Genomic DNA, 15118 nt, shown 5'->3' on the forward strand with positions numbered 1-15118 from the left:
TATACCATATTCACTAGCGATGTAAACATTTGCTCAACACGGGGGCCTTTCTATGAACTATGCAGAGCATGTTTCGTAGATCATATACAAGCTCTTGTAAGAACAAACTGCCTTCAGGGCCGAGCCTAGGAGTTGATCAGGCTTTTATTAATGATGGCGGTGTTAAGAACAGCTGGATATCATCAGGAAAAATATTGAGAAATAAACTGCCGTCTGGTCCAAGTCCGGGTACAGGACACTAATAACAAATAACAGAGGTGATATAAGTAGCTTCCTTTGCCTCTCAAGAGCTTAACATATATCTTATTCCATTGCGCTCTACCAATTGATTTTGGGTTAAAGTAGCATGTAAATAGTATACCTTATTCAGTAATGTAGGCATTTCCTCAACACCGGGGGGTTTCTATGAACTATGCATAGCATGTTTCGTAGATATAATGTAAATGGGATACTACTCATGGACAAGCTCTTGTAAGAAATAGATAGAGCCAAAATGTAGTGATATGCAACAATAATAATAATCATCTATTGAGGGAATAGTGCCGATTTTATATTCTATAATTTTCATGTTTATTCGTGGCAAGTGTCACATAGTGACTTGTATTTGTCTTAAATCTAGTTAGTTGTAGTAGAATAATACATTAATTTTAGTGATTGATAAGAAAGCCAATTTGTTTGGTAGTAACAACAAGGGCTGCATGCAGCTTGAGTCCTTGCCTTTGCTGGGGGAGTATGAAAATACATGCGATCAATGGCATGCCCCTGAGCACTAACAAGCTTTAATTGCTAAAGAAAGTTATAAATTTTGTTTACTTGAATTTAAGTGGAAACTTTACTTCTAGTTGCTTAAATGTGTCAGGAGTTGAACACATTTAGCATTACTACTTTTAGTATAATTCTGCCTTTGTCAGGTTTTTCATTTCTCTCACTCATGAGAAATGGATTTATGAAATTTTTAACAGTAAAAAGGAATTAGTTTATAGATTATAAATATATGAGATTATATCAAACTTTAATTTTTTTCGAGACAATGCATACAGTACAGTAGACAATCTTATAGAAATCTGAACAAAATTATTAAAATTCAAATTAAAGCAAAAGGGGATACAAAAACAGTAAAACATCATTACAAAAATAGTAAAACATAGCAAAAATTCGTAACAAGATCTTATAATATTGTTATCATTATTCAATGTGTAATTTCTAAGTCAAATTCATGGATCACAAATATACTGCAATACAATTTCAAGTTGATTTCAACTTGTAGCAAGAATAATACCGTTTAGAAAAGCAAGGAAAACCGATTCACAAATATACTGCAATACAATTTTAAGTTGATTTCAACTTGTAGCAAGAATAATACCATTTAGAAAAGCAAGAAAAACCTACTCCATTTATTTTCAAGAAGGGGACATGACATAGATTTTTGTCTTGTATTTATACCAGTGAGCACATGCTAAGAAACAACCAAAATTCAAGACCCCAGCGAGCACATGCTAAGAAATGGCCAAAATTCAAGACCCCCATTATGCAGAGAAGAGCGTAAAAGTAATCAAGACGACCTTGGTTTATGTTATTTGCAAGCCAATCACTGTTTTTTGTGAATGATGCTGATCAAAAAACTGCTCAAGTAGTATCCCACTGCAAGGCCTGCTGCCACTAGAGCTGTAGCTATGCTTTGTATTGTTTCTCAAAATTCTGAATAAAAGAAATCAATTTTCCCTATGCTCAAAAACGCTTCCGCCAACCCCATTATCACATGTTGAGGAACCAACCACAGGCATTGAGATGCTTTTTCTCAACAATGGTGGAAACACCCATTCCTAGTGTGCCAATAACCATTCTTGTCCCTATTCTTCTCGGTTGTGTTATTGTTATCCCCTTTATCTCTGCTAAATGAACCACCACTTTGTCATAGATGGACAATGTTATTGTAGAGGCTAGTAGATTGAAGACAATGTAAGAAGCCAGTGGTATTTGGAAATGGGAACCCAAATGCCTGTCCATTTTCAATGCCTACAACACTGAAAATGTGCTTTGCTAGGAATACAGAATGGCAGGGATGACTATGCAGGACCATATTGTTAATGTTTTTATGATGGATTTAAGTTGTTCCACTTGATAAACTATGGAGAGTCTCCATGGGTTCTGGTCTATTTGCCCATCTGAGGAGAAGTCCTCTGGTGTTTTAATGGCTGCTTTGGTGAGAAACCTGTTAGCAAATTGTAGGCTGTGAATCTCTCTCTATTGAATATTCAATATTTTTCAACTGAAATGAATTAGAATAAAATAATCTAATTTTTCAAGGTGTTAATAAGACAGCTACTTGTGAGTGATTGCTACTCTTCAGTTATATTTTAAATAGAATTGTTGAGTTGTTATTATTATTATTTATTGTTTTTATTAAATCAGTAGATAATGCAGATGATACATAATACCATAAACCTAAGTCCTTCCAATTTGAAGACTAAGATTTTTGCTATAATTAAAATTAACTAAAACTCTAGAATACCAAAAAATGAGTAATATATTCACAAACCTACAGTTATCATTATACCCTTCAGAACTTTTAACATAATCAAAACACTTATTACTGAGTGCCTCTAACCATTGCTAATCTTGCTAAGGACATTTGTCTTGCAAGACCATCACTAGGCTTTACCAATTCTCAATTTATTGTTAACATACTTTTTAATTGTATTGATCTTTTCGCTGTAATCTGGTTTACAGGAACCATTTGAACATTTAAAAATTGGAATCATCAAATTTTATTTAATTGGAAAACGTTGAGCTGATAACCATGAATATCCATGCATGGCCCATATATTGAACTTCAACAATGGATAAAATAAGATGCCTTTGTTCAAAATTGACTCCTACCTTATCTTTCTAAGCGTCCTATTATTTTTTGGGTAGGGATATTTGGGGTCTACAGAATTGCATACTTTAATAGGGATGTGCCTGACTTTTTTCATTACCTATCTTGGATTGCATATTTATTAAATAAAAATAAAGATAATATTGTCTTAAAGTTTACACCGGACTAATGGGTCAAAATCGAGATTAATTATTATCAAAGTAAATATAAGATGTTTTAAATTAATTTCTATTAAAATTCTTTGAATCTAGTGCAAAGTAGAGGTCTGAGAATAATACCTCAGCAGATGTGTAAGGGGAAGCCCTGACTCAATTTTTCCTCTCTTGTATAACTTCTCTTCATTGGATGGCAATGGAAAATGCCTTTTCTGAGGCAGGCTACTATGACTTGGGCAAGCCCTGTGAAGGGGCTGCCCTCTGGAAGGACATGATTGTACAGCTTTGTCCCACAGAAAAAAAATATCGTTGATCTTACTGTCAGTAGCACACACAGCCCAAACCCTAATGCCCAGCTTACACTGGATTGAATGTACACAATTAGAGTGGAGGCTAAAACGAGTGAGACAAATAGAAAACAATAATAAAAGTTCAAGTAACTCTGAATCTATCTCATTCCTTTTGCACTACCCTTTTCAAACTGGTCTGCTCCAAAAGTCCCTGAATTGTATCTTATCCCTGCCGATGCTGCAATTGTTAATGCAAAATAGTGATACAGAAATGCATATTGATTCTTCATGGGAGCAATACATGTCCCCAAAGCTTGTAATTGGAGCCCACATAGAGGTGGCCTCAAGGAGTCTATAATGGCGATCAACATTTGAATGATCATTGCCTGAAATAAAACACAAACCCAGTTACTTGTAAACTGGGAAGAAAAGAAAAAACTGCTTTTATGGTACAATCCTGAAGTTAAATCCAGCTCAATTTCCATGCTAAAAAAAGTGAACAATACTGTATTAGAGTTGAAAGATATTTGAAATTTTGTTTCAATAATTTTTTTGGGTATGTTGAAATGTCGAGATAAAATTATATACATGACTTGAGAAACAAAACAATTATTTGAATTAGATGTAAACTCGTTAAAACTTATAGGTGGTACAATTAAAGATATTGATGCTTTTCAAAAGTAGTAGAGATAAAATATCAAATATGTGCATGGGAAATTATAGATCAGAGTGTAACAAATAAAAGCTCAAGGCCATGTAATTAAAATAATGGATTACTTACAGAAAAGGAGAGTAACGAACCAACAGAAATAGCCCAATAGCGGCCAAGATATGCATCTGCAAGAAATGCCCCAACCAATGGAGAGAGATCATTCCCTCCATTAGAGATATTGATGATATGAGTGGCTTCAATGCTTTTTATTTTGAACTTGGTAATCAAATAAACAATCATATTTGTAGCCAAGCCTGCTATTGCTGCTGTAGCACATAGCTCATTTCCTGCATGCATACGCTAGTCCAGAATTAAACACATCAAAAAGAAATTATCTCAAGTAATTGAATAATTATAACCCTTCTATTCTGACGTACCAATAATGAAAGGAAAAGACTTTCATCCTCCATGTTTCTTCTTAATCGTTGCATGAGCAGCTGGGTTCTCTCTAAATCTTAATCTACGTTAACAACATCTGTTATAGTTTTTGTAGAAGAAAAGCAATGAAAATGGAGAATAGAATAAATCATCTGGCTAATGCTATGAGTTCTAACATAGCCATCAGAGCTCTCCTTTATATTAACCTCTAAGGAAAGAGTGTGGTCTACAACCATGTTGGTCTTTTCTCAATCGCTATGACATTCAGAATATGCATGCATCTCTTTGTATTTCATTTTGGGTTGGACAAAGAATCCCAAAAAGAAAGGAGGCATGAAAATTGTGCAAATTTAATAATGAGAATGTGAACTAGTCAATAGTGGTATGGCGATATGGAATATGTGGAATTAGAAGTAGAGATTCAATTCTTGTTCTGAAATCTGATAGATTGATGCACAAAGAGCAAAACCAAGAAAATAATATGGAACAGCTGAAGACACCAGAAAGACATACTGATGATCGATAGATGAAAAGTGAAGGAAATCTGTCTAGAAGTAAAACTCTTAAAAATGTCTCTCCATTTTTACCTTTTTCTTTCATGGGAGATTACGTATGGAACAGTTGAAATGAAATACACTTCATTACATGCAAAAAAACTTCATTCAACAAGTGTATATCTTTGCTGCCATTACATGTCTCTAGATTTGTTACAGGAGACACATAGCTTTCTTGCAAGATTACAATTGTCTTCCTACAATTTTTAGGTAATATCTCTACCCAAAAAAGAAAAGACCGCTGGAAAAATTAGCAGCAACCAATAGAAAAATATTAATTTATATTAATGACATCATTATATTTTGGAAACTATAGTATAAGATGAGATTATTTGAAGAGCGCAAATTCCAACTTATAAACTAATTCCTCTACATGCAATCGATAACTTTAGTCTCCTACCTTATGGCAGGGACTAATAATATTTATTATAATTTGATCAATAGCTTTTATACTATTCTAGAAGAAACTTTAACATAGAAATTGTAATATAGGATAATAGAGAAGAAAGATAAAATAATGAAGTCTTTTTGGTTTGGTTACTTTTATATATTTATGATTTATCTTGATAGTTATGTTGGTATAAGTAGGAATAGGTTACATGATGTTCTAAAAATTTCAATATTTAGATAAATCAATTAATGCAACTATATATATATATCTAAGAAATTGATAAACTCTTGTGTTATCAAATGAAATTATAACTTACCTATTTGTTGTACTCAATGTAGTAACTTTTGACACGTGTTTGGAATTATTTTTAAATTAGACCTATGAAAAGTATAATTAATAAATTTTATATAAAACTTGTGAAATTTCAATAGGTAGTAAATCTTAGAGAATGAATTTGATCATTTGAAATTAAAAAATTGTGTAAGAATACATAAAGGTAAGTTCACTTATCTAGACCTATGGATAGTTATTTTTTATCTTTCTATTAAATTAAGGTTCTCTACTAAAATTATACTTGAGAAGGAAAATTATAATTAAAAAGAGAGAGAGAAAGCGAGAACATATTGAATTTGATGACACTTTTGAAAAGTAGAAGAATCAAGATAAAAATAAGTCTTATTTTGAAGCCTTAAACTAGTAAAATGCAATAGTACTAATCTAAGTAATAAAGAATTAGTAAAGAGCTATTGCAAATTATTTTTTTAACTTAATGCATCTTGAATAAATATTTGAAATTGATTGTTTATAAATGTAAAAGAAAATTTAATAAAATTTAATCATATAATTAGTTTTACATAATAGTTAAATATACATTGAACCTAAGATTTTTTTTTTGAAGTTGTACTTTATAATTATGAAAACTATAATTAATAAATAATTATTTAAAAACTTTTAATTCTTTCAAATTTTGAATGTTTTAATGCATTATATATAAAAATATCATTTGTAGTGCTAATTGTTTTATTAAATCATAATCAATTTTAATATACAAATTAAATAAACATATTTTATCTATTTCAAATTTTCATATATCTATGTTTCCGAGAATATTGCCTCACTATAAAGGCATGTTTCCTTGAATTTTGCCCCTATAACACCCAGGTATATGAGCCAATGAAATTGAAAGAAAATCATTTCATTTATTTTAAAAATTAAAAATATCACATGTGTACATTAGAAAAATAAAATAAAAAATTTCAAAACAAAAATGCTTAAATCTAATTGGTTGAAATAAAATGGATTAATCAATAGATAAGGTAAGGAGAAGTGATTGCAATAGTATATTGCCTACCACAAATACAATAAGAAGTATATAACATTTCTTAATATTTGGTCATTCTTTGGGTTCGGCCATAACTTATGGTGTTGAATTGTGTGTTGTAGAGAGAAACTTTGTATTTATAAAGGAAAATTTTAAGTTTACAAAGAATCGGTTAGTTCTGACTATTTAGTATTTTTACTTTATGGATCAATCTTAATAATATGTGATGTTTAAGAAGTTCTATGTAGAAATAGGAAGGAAGAAGCAGTTTTCTTGAAAGATAAAATTGAAGATAAATTTTGTGAAAATTGTATATAAGAGTTGCAACTAGGATGTTTGAGAGCAAAAGAAGATATATTCCAGACTAAATATATTATTATATTTGTGGAATAATAGTAAATATTTATTTAAACATAAAAGAAAAAATGTAGTTGAAATTTACTAAAAGAGAAAGGGCTTCGATTCTAATTTTCTTGATGTTTCATTATTGTTTGAATGACATTGAATACTAATTTTCATCATAATAATCCTTTTGTACTTTACAAGAAGAAGGTTAAATTGATTTTAAAATCAACTATGTCCTAAATGAAATCTTCTTTTAAAAGATTTATATTGGATGGAGTTAAATACTAAATATACTTAATTACAAGGTTGAAAAAATAATATGTACTTATTACAATAATATTCTTTTATCTAACATTAATTAAATATTTCAATCCAAGTTTAAGCATTACATGCTAAAGCTTAATTATTAGGTCAAAACTATTAAATAGTCAAAGTTGATTTACTTCTTCCAAACTTAGTTTTTTTCTTAGTGTATCATGTTTAAGAGTAACCATATTTCAATGTAAAAATACTTTTTTAAGAATTTAAGTAATGTAAGATTCAAGATTCGTAATTGCTACAAAACTGTACTATTCATTCATTATGATGGCTAATAACTATCACTTGAAATAATATTCTTGGAACTAATTTTAGAGCTTTTTAAGTTTTGGCATATTCTAACTACTACACCATCTTACTTAATAAAAATAATTTTCATAATCTTTATTTCTACTAAATACACAATTTAATACAAGTGACATGAAGCGTCATAGTTCCTACCATATGCATGATAGTTGTATTATTGTGGAGGATGGAGGGAAGGGGTTGGGATAAGGTAATAGTTAGTTAATTGTAAATTGAACATGAGAGAATTAGTACTAAACTGTAAATTGATTGACAAATGTTAACAGTTAATAAATGTAAGGGGCCCATGCATAACTAATCATTGCTAATCACTGAAAATTTATGAATTAGCACTTAAATCACTTATCTACTTGGAACAAAAAAATGATGAACAACATGATATCATAGCTTTCAAAATAATTGTTTTAGTAGAGAAAGAAATCCATTCCAAAGAGTTTAGACCTAACACAAAAATGCATAGACAAATAATCAGAATTTCTCAATCAGTAGGGGGCTCAGACATGCATAAATCACAGTCATCACATAATCATTTTAATGAATACTAAGGATCCAGATATGTGTTTCATCATCATTGCCCCCAAATTTGTTGCAGATAAAATAATGGCGCACAAAAACATTTTGGTGGAAAAAAACATTTTGAGTTTCTCTAAGAACAAATATTGAACTTTAAAGAAGAAGGCTAAATGCAGATTACTAACAACAAACCTTGTACAGACAATGTTTCAACTACTTGAAGATACAACAAAAAATAAATTTAGAAATCCTTAATCTAGATTAGTAGAATAAGACAAAATAAAATCCAAAAGTTTTTATAAAGTTTGCCCCTTTTGGATAGTCTATACATTTCTAAAGTTTGTGGTAGTATGGTGTTTCATTTAATTATAGTTGAAAGAGAACTAAGCTCTATAACATCAAATACTACTTATAAATCCCAAAAATGGTTATTTAGCATAAGGAACAAAAGTACAATTTCCAAAAATTTGTTCAAAGTATGTTAAAAACTTAAATGTTATAAATAGTGCTTACCCAGCTAAAAGAAATTAGAATGAATCTTAAGGTTTATTCTATATATAATAGTAAAATAAGAGCCTTAAGCTATACCAAGGCCAAAGATCGTGGGAAGAAAAAAGCAAACATATATGTAAAATGATAAAGATTGCTTTGGAGGATCAAATGTGTACACGGATCCTTTGGTGAAAGCTTATATTAGAGTGTGTCTAGATATCGAAAAGGGCATCCATTTCTATAAGTATGAGAATATTTATGATACTAGTAGTTTCTTTGCTTGTTCACAATGCTGGAAAAACACTTAATCCATAATAAATACTTATTTTTAGTGTGGCAGTCTTCTCTTCCCATACAGAGGAATGTAATCATAGAAATTGATTTTTTTATCACGGCTCAATTTGAAGGTAATGGAAACCTTATTGAAGATTAGATCCGAACCATGATTTCCAAGCATGCTGCACCATGAGAAGAGTTCATGGGCATGCAAAGCAGGAAAGCAGTAACCAGGTTAGAGCTAAAAATCAAACTTAGCTACCAAATAATGTCATCCCAAGTTTTACAAATCAGCAAAAACTAAGCCATGGACATGGACTTGTATAGTTGTGTCTATTTTAACATGAATTTAGTAGACTTGGAAATAAATCAGTTTGCATCATTATGCATAGAGGTTCATTTTAATATGAATTTAATCATCAATTTGGAAATAAAATGTTTTGCTACATTACATATGCAAGGTATTGTAGCTAATCAATGGCATTATTATTACAACACAAATAGGACTATTAAACAAATCATTGCATTTAAATAAACAACCCATAGAAACAGCTCTTAAAAGCCTATTAAACTTTACAAAAAGAACCACAAGATTTCCATAGATATCAGTATCCACAGACACAATTCACAATCAACTAAGATTGAAAATAGTTAATAATTAAACTACAGAAGTTATATTGACCAACATTATCATAGAAAAAAAATCATCTATTGTTTAAAAAAAATAGCTTTAGTAAATTTTGTAGGTACAAAGAAACATGTAGATAAATAAAAGATGAACTGTAGTAACTTTAAATGTCAAGAAAGCATGTTCTAAATGCTTAATTCACAATGTCTTTAACTTAGTCTTTAACCAAGTATTTTTTCAAAATACAAAGCTTATTGTCTTGAATATGTACATACACATATGGTTACTTTAGAAGCAGTATATATACATATAATTGAGTGAGGTATTTTGACTGTACAAAACTTTGATGTAGTGGAAGATGTATATAAGAAATTGTTACATTGAATGTAATAGGGAGGTGTATTTTTTTTGCTACCCAAATGTGATACCTGCAAAATTGGTAACATTATTAGTGCATTGTAAATGACAGTTAATAGAGAAGAAGTAGTTGATTTTTATAATTAAAAATAGGCAAGTATAAAGAAAAAGTACCTTTTTTGTTTGATGACTAGTTTATCGATTCATAAGGATTACATGTGTGATGGTATTGTATTAGTTGAGAGTGTATGTGTCAGTTGCTAAAAAGTCTTAGAGCATAACTATTACTTCTGATTTGTCATCAATATATTGTTGATAATTTATGTTTTTACGAGCAGGAAGTAATTTCTATACAATATTGTTTTCAATAGCGCAATAAATTGGTTGTTGGCTATCATTTGTGATAATTTCTTTCAGGTACAATGAATATTTGTATGAGACATGTTCATTGCATCGGTTGCAGTGTCCTTTTTCTCCATTCAATGTTCCATAGCTTTCAAATTTGTAGTTGCATTTTGGGCAAAAAGCATGGAATGGACTTGAATATGCATTTTCTATAGTCAGATTTCCCATGACCTATTTACAATATGCTTGTATAGGTATGGTTTAAAACATGAAAGATAAAAAGATAAAGTAAAATAACAAAAGATCTGAAATTACTTACCTCAATAGAAGTCTGTAGTAGTCCATGGAGTGCATCTATTGTTCTTTTGTTATGTAGTTTGTAGATAAATATTGTTGGAGTTGTTCATAGAGTTGGTTTTTGATCAATTTTTTAAGCTATGTTTTTGAAGAGTAGTGATGGTATTTCATTTCTTTCAAGTCAGTGGTGTATCTGAATATATTGGGGCATGCAAGTTGGATGCATGTATAGTTGAACACAAGTAGTAGAGTTAGCTTTTTAGTTTTAGAAGTTAACATAGTAAAATTGTAAAATATAATAGAAAGAAGGAAATAAAGAATTATTTTCATAGATTTATCAATGAAGTTGTTTGAATGAGCCTACCAGTGCTTTGCTCATGTCGTTGTTTCCATCTTTGATTTCAAGCACATTTTGAGTACCTTTTTTGTATGCTGCTAGAACAATAGCATTAATTGTTCCAGTGGTGTAATCAATAGTGCTTGTTAGTAATTGTTTTATAGTTGTACTAGGAATGAATTTGTATTCATACAATATAGCTGGTATTGTCTCAACTATGCTGAACTCTTTTAGAATTAGTATGCAATCACTATCTCCTCGATCAAAATATGTTTTTGAATCTATGTCAAGGTCTATTATTCTTAATGCCATGCTTGGAATTATTTTACTTTCATGTCTATTGAGAAGATTGTTGTCACTGACATATAATGTTATAGTGAGCTCTCCTTTGGAATCTATAAGGTCAGCACGTAGAGCTTCACGTGTTTTGGTTACTTTGTCCAAGAAAGATTTGTAAACTATTAAGATATCACCTTTGAAAGTTTGGCCTGATTTTTTTGCATTTAGATTTTCTATTAATATACATGGTTAATTGTCTTCTTTTGTCCAGTATGTTTTAGTTTTGTAGATGGAGTATGTACTTGCTGGTGAATTTCTCTATACATGGTCAATGAGTGGTTTGTTTATGCTATGTGTTTGATTTAACATGAATTGAATACTGTATTTTTGCATATATTTTGTGAGTATTGTTGTGGTTATGTTTTGTGTGGACATGTCTATGTTGAAATCTCCAACAATGTAAAACTTGTTTTTTGATATGTAGCTTGTAGCTATTTCAGTAATTAGTGTTTTGATTTCGACAATTGTTGTATGTGGTCCTATGTAAACATTAGAAACATTGAGTTGAGAATCTGATTGTTTGATGGTAATTGTTATAACTTCAATATTTTTTGATATGTGTTCTATTGAATTGGTTACTAGGAGATTGCTTAAAGTAAGTATTGTTATACCATGTATATGATACATTGAATAGTTATTATATTTTCCAAAAAAAATATCAGTATTGCGTGGAAGGAAAAATAGTTGTTGTAGACATATGATATTAGTGGACATGATATTCCAATAATTTAAAATTTCATTTGCATGAGTATGTAGGCTATGTGTGTTCAGTGTGCATAGCAATATGTGTTCATTGGGAGTTGTACAATACAGTTGACTTTCAAGTTTCTATGTTGCATTTGAGTATAGCCGAGACTTTCATGATGAATTTTTTTGTAGATTTTGAAATTTTTTGGAATCAAAGGTTTTAAGAGGTACAATGAATTAATTGTTCTAGTTCTTGAAAGTGTTGTGTATGTCAAGCCATGTTGTGTTATGCCACTAGGATCAAATGCAAGACTGTCCATTGTCAGGCCTTGGGCTCTATGTACTATCCTAGCACATGCTACTTGTATTGAAAATTGTTTTTTATTTCAAACTTTCCTAGTACTTGATATTTTGGGAATGGGTCTTGCAATTTAAAAAATTTGAACGCAATCTTTTTGAATGCCTTGAATGTAATACTAGCATAATTTATTTGTTTGTTCCTAGCCTATTTTTGCATTGTTAAACTGTATCCAAACTATGTCGAGTTCTTGTTGTTTGGTATATGCCTTAAATATTTCATCTAACCCATTTACTAGCCCATCCTTTGTGTTGTAGTTTCCTACAAAAATTTCAACAAGAATATTTGACTTTTCAACTATTTGAACTGGTAGAATCATTGTTTTTGTATACAGTCACATTGCGTTAAATTTTTTATCTTCAAAGTCTATTGCATCTAATATAATATAGTCTCTAGGTACTTTGGAAAGCATATTGTTTTTGTGTGTAGTCACATCTTTTTTCTTGTAAAATAGATATGGAAATGTTGGATCGATACATTGAATAGTTATTATATTTTCCAAAAAAAATATCAGTATTGTGTGGAAGGAAAAATAGTTGTTGTAGACATATGATATTAGTGGACATGATATTCCAATAATTTAAAATGTCATTTGCATGAGTATGTAGACTATGTGTGTTCAGTGTGCATAGCAATATGTGTTCATTGCGAGTTGTACAATACAGTTGACTTTCAAGTTTCCATGTTGCATTTGAGTATAGCCGAGACTTTCATGATGGATTTTTTTTGTAGATTTTGAATTTTTTTGGAATCAAAGGTCTTAAGAGGTACAATGAATTAATTGTTCTTGTTCTTGAAAGTGTTGTGTATGTCAAGCCATGTTGTGTTATGCCACTAGGATCAAATGCAAGAGTGTCCATTGTCAGGTCTTGGGCTCTATGTACTATCCTGGCACATACTACTTGTATTGAAATTTTTTTTGTAATTCAAACTTTCCCAGTACTTGATATTTTGGGAATGGGTCTTGTAATTTGAAAAATTGGAACCCAGTCTTTTTGAATGCCTTGAATGTAATACTAGCATAATTTATTTCTTTGTTCCTAGCCTATTTTTGCATTGTTAAACTGTATCCAAACTATGTCGAGTTCTTGTTGTTTGGTATATGCCTTAAATATTCTGTCTAACCCATTTACTAGCCCATCCTTTGTGTTGTAGTTTCCTATAAAAATTTCAACAAGAATATTTGGCTTTACAACTATTTGAACCGGTAGAATCATTGTTTGTGTATACAGTCACATTGCGTTAAATTTTTTATCTTCAAAGTCTATTGCATCTAATATAATATAGTCTCTAGGTACTTTGGAAAGCATATTGTTTTTGTGTGTAGTCACATCTTTTTTCTTGTAAAATAGATATGGAAATGTTGGATCGATAGGTGGGGGTTGAAGATAGGTTTTATTGAGATAGTCTATATCATCATGTGTATGTTGTCCTAAATGTATGTTATTTAGAATTGAAATAAATTTCTCACCTTTCTGATGCATTGTACTAGCTAGTGAATAACATTTCACATTATCAGTCCAAAAGTTATAAGGCATTAATTCTATTGTCGATGGTTTGTTATCAACAATAGCTGAGTCAAGTATTGGAAGTGCTTGATAGAAATCTCTATAGAAAATTGTGTTTGGATTGCCAAAGTATGCTATTGGCAATTGCATTATGTCATGTAATTGTTTATCAATGTAATGTAAGAAGGTGGAACCTACTAGTGAAATTTCCTCTATGAGAAGTACATGTAGTTAACTATAGTTTTTTGACATTGTATCTAATGTTTTTGTACTAAGTGGAATGAAATCTAATTTGTTAAAAGGTATGTCAAAAGTTGAATGCAATGTACTTCCACCTATATTGTATGCCATTTTTCTTATGTATGTAGTTATTAAACCTTTATGTTTCTCTAGATCGTTGTCAATGAAATTACTGTAAATGTGAATAAGTGCTTGAAAAATAGTTGTTATAATTTTTTTCCCAGTTCCAACTCCTCTGGTTAGGAAAAGATGCAGAGGATTTTTTATGTCCTTAAGCTTTTTTATTACAATATCCTTGACGATTGTTTGTTGCTCTCTATTCAAATTTCTCCTTAAATTATAGTACTCATTATTGTTCATTATTTGAGGGAGTTGTATGATTTCAAAAGATTTTGGGCTTGTATTTTTAGATTTTTTGAAAAGTTTAGTTTTTATATTTTCATGCATGTCATAATGTTCGTCAAGTTTTTCAATTATTGGTTGTTGGCAAATATTGTCTTTGTTTTCTTTGCTATCATCTATTTCATCAATAGCATGGTCAATATCAACTCGTGCATTGAATTTGTGTTGTATGAAAACTTTGCTCGATTGTGCTAAATTATATTTTCATTATGCATGTAAGATTTTTCTCATGAGCTGTAATTTTGTTTAAATGTATCTTTAGTCACAATAAACAAAATGTTTAGCAATAATTATTCTCTACAATAGTTTTCTAGCTATAAATGTTTATTGAGATTAATGAAACATATGATGTTTGGTTTAGCTTTTGGTTCAAACTTAGTTCCATCTTTTTTATAACTCAATACGAATTTTGCTAGACATAAATTAGCAATAGCTTGTGGGTAGCGTAGGTAATATTTAATTAATGATTTGCACATCACATTTTCGAAGTTGTTGTGTTATTTCTTTAACTGCTCTATTGGTTTCAGTATAAATGTACGATCATTATGTGACCATGTATCAATAAACATGCATTTTCTAGAACTGGAGTGTAGTGGTAGTGCTAAAACTAGATGAGTTGCTTGTTGAGTGGACATTTGTTGTAAGTTTAGTAGAGAATTTCCAAGTTTGTCTATCATTTTGAGTTCATCTA

General features: G+C 30.3%; 1 non-coding gene and 1 pseudogene across 1 annotated transcript; both read right to left on the reverse strand.

Moving 5' to 3' along the window:
• Positions 1–1400: 1400 nt before the first annotated feature.
• Positions 1401–15118, reverse strand: part of LOC149539543 (protein NRT1/ PTR FAMILY 2.4-like) — a 34253-nt pseudogene continuing 20535 nt past the window's right edge.
• Positions 8138–8225, reverse strand: LOC149539544 (small nucleolar RNA snoR126). The gene has a single exon (XR_016356598.1). It is a non-coding gene; the product is annotated as a small nucleolar RNA snoR126 (small nucleolar RNA).

Source organism: Cupressus sempervirens, chromosome 9, assembly GCF_028749045.1.
Source record: "Cupressus sempervirens isolate cs-2001-9-10 chromosome 9, ASM2874904v1, whole genome shotgun sequence".
Taxonomy (NCBI): Eukaryota; Viridiplantae; Streptophyta; class Pinopsida; order Cupressales; family Cupressaceae; genus Cupressus; species Cupressus sempervirens.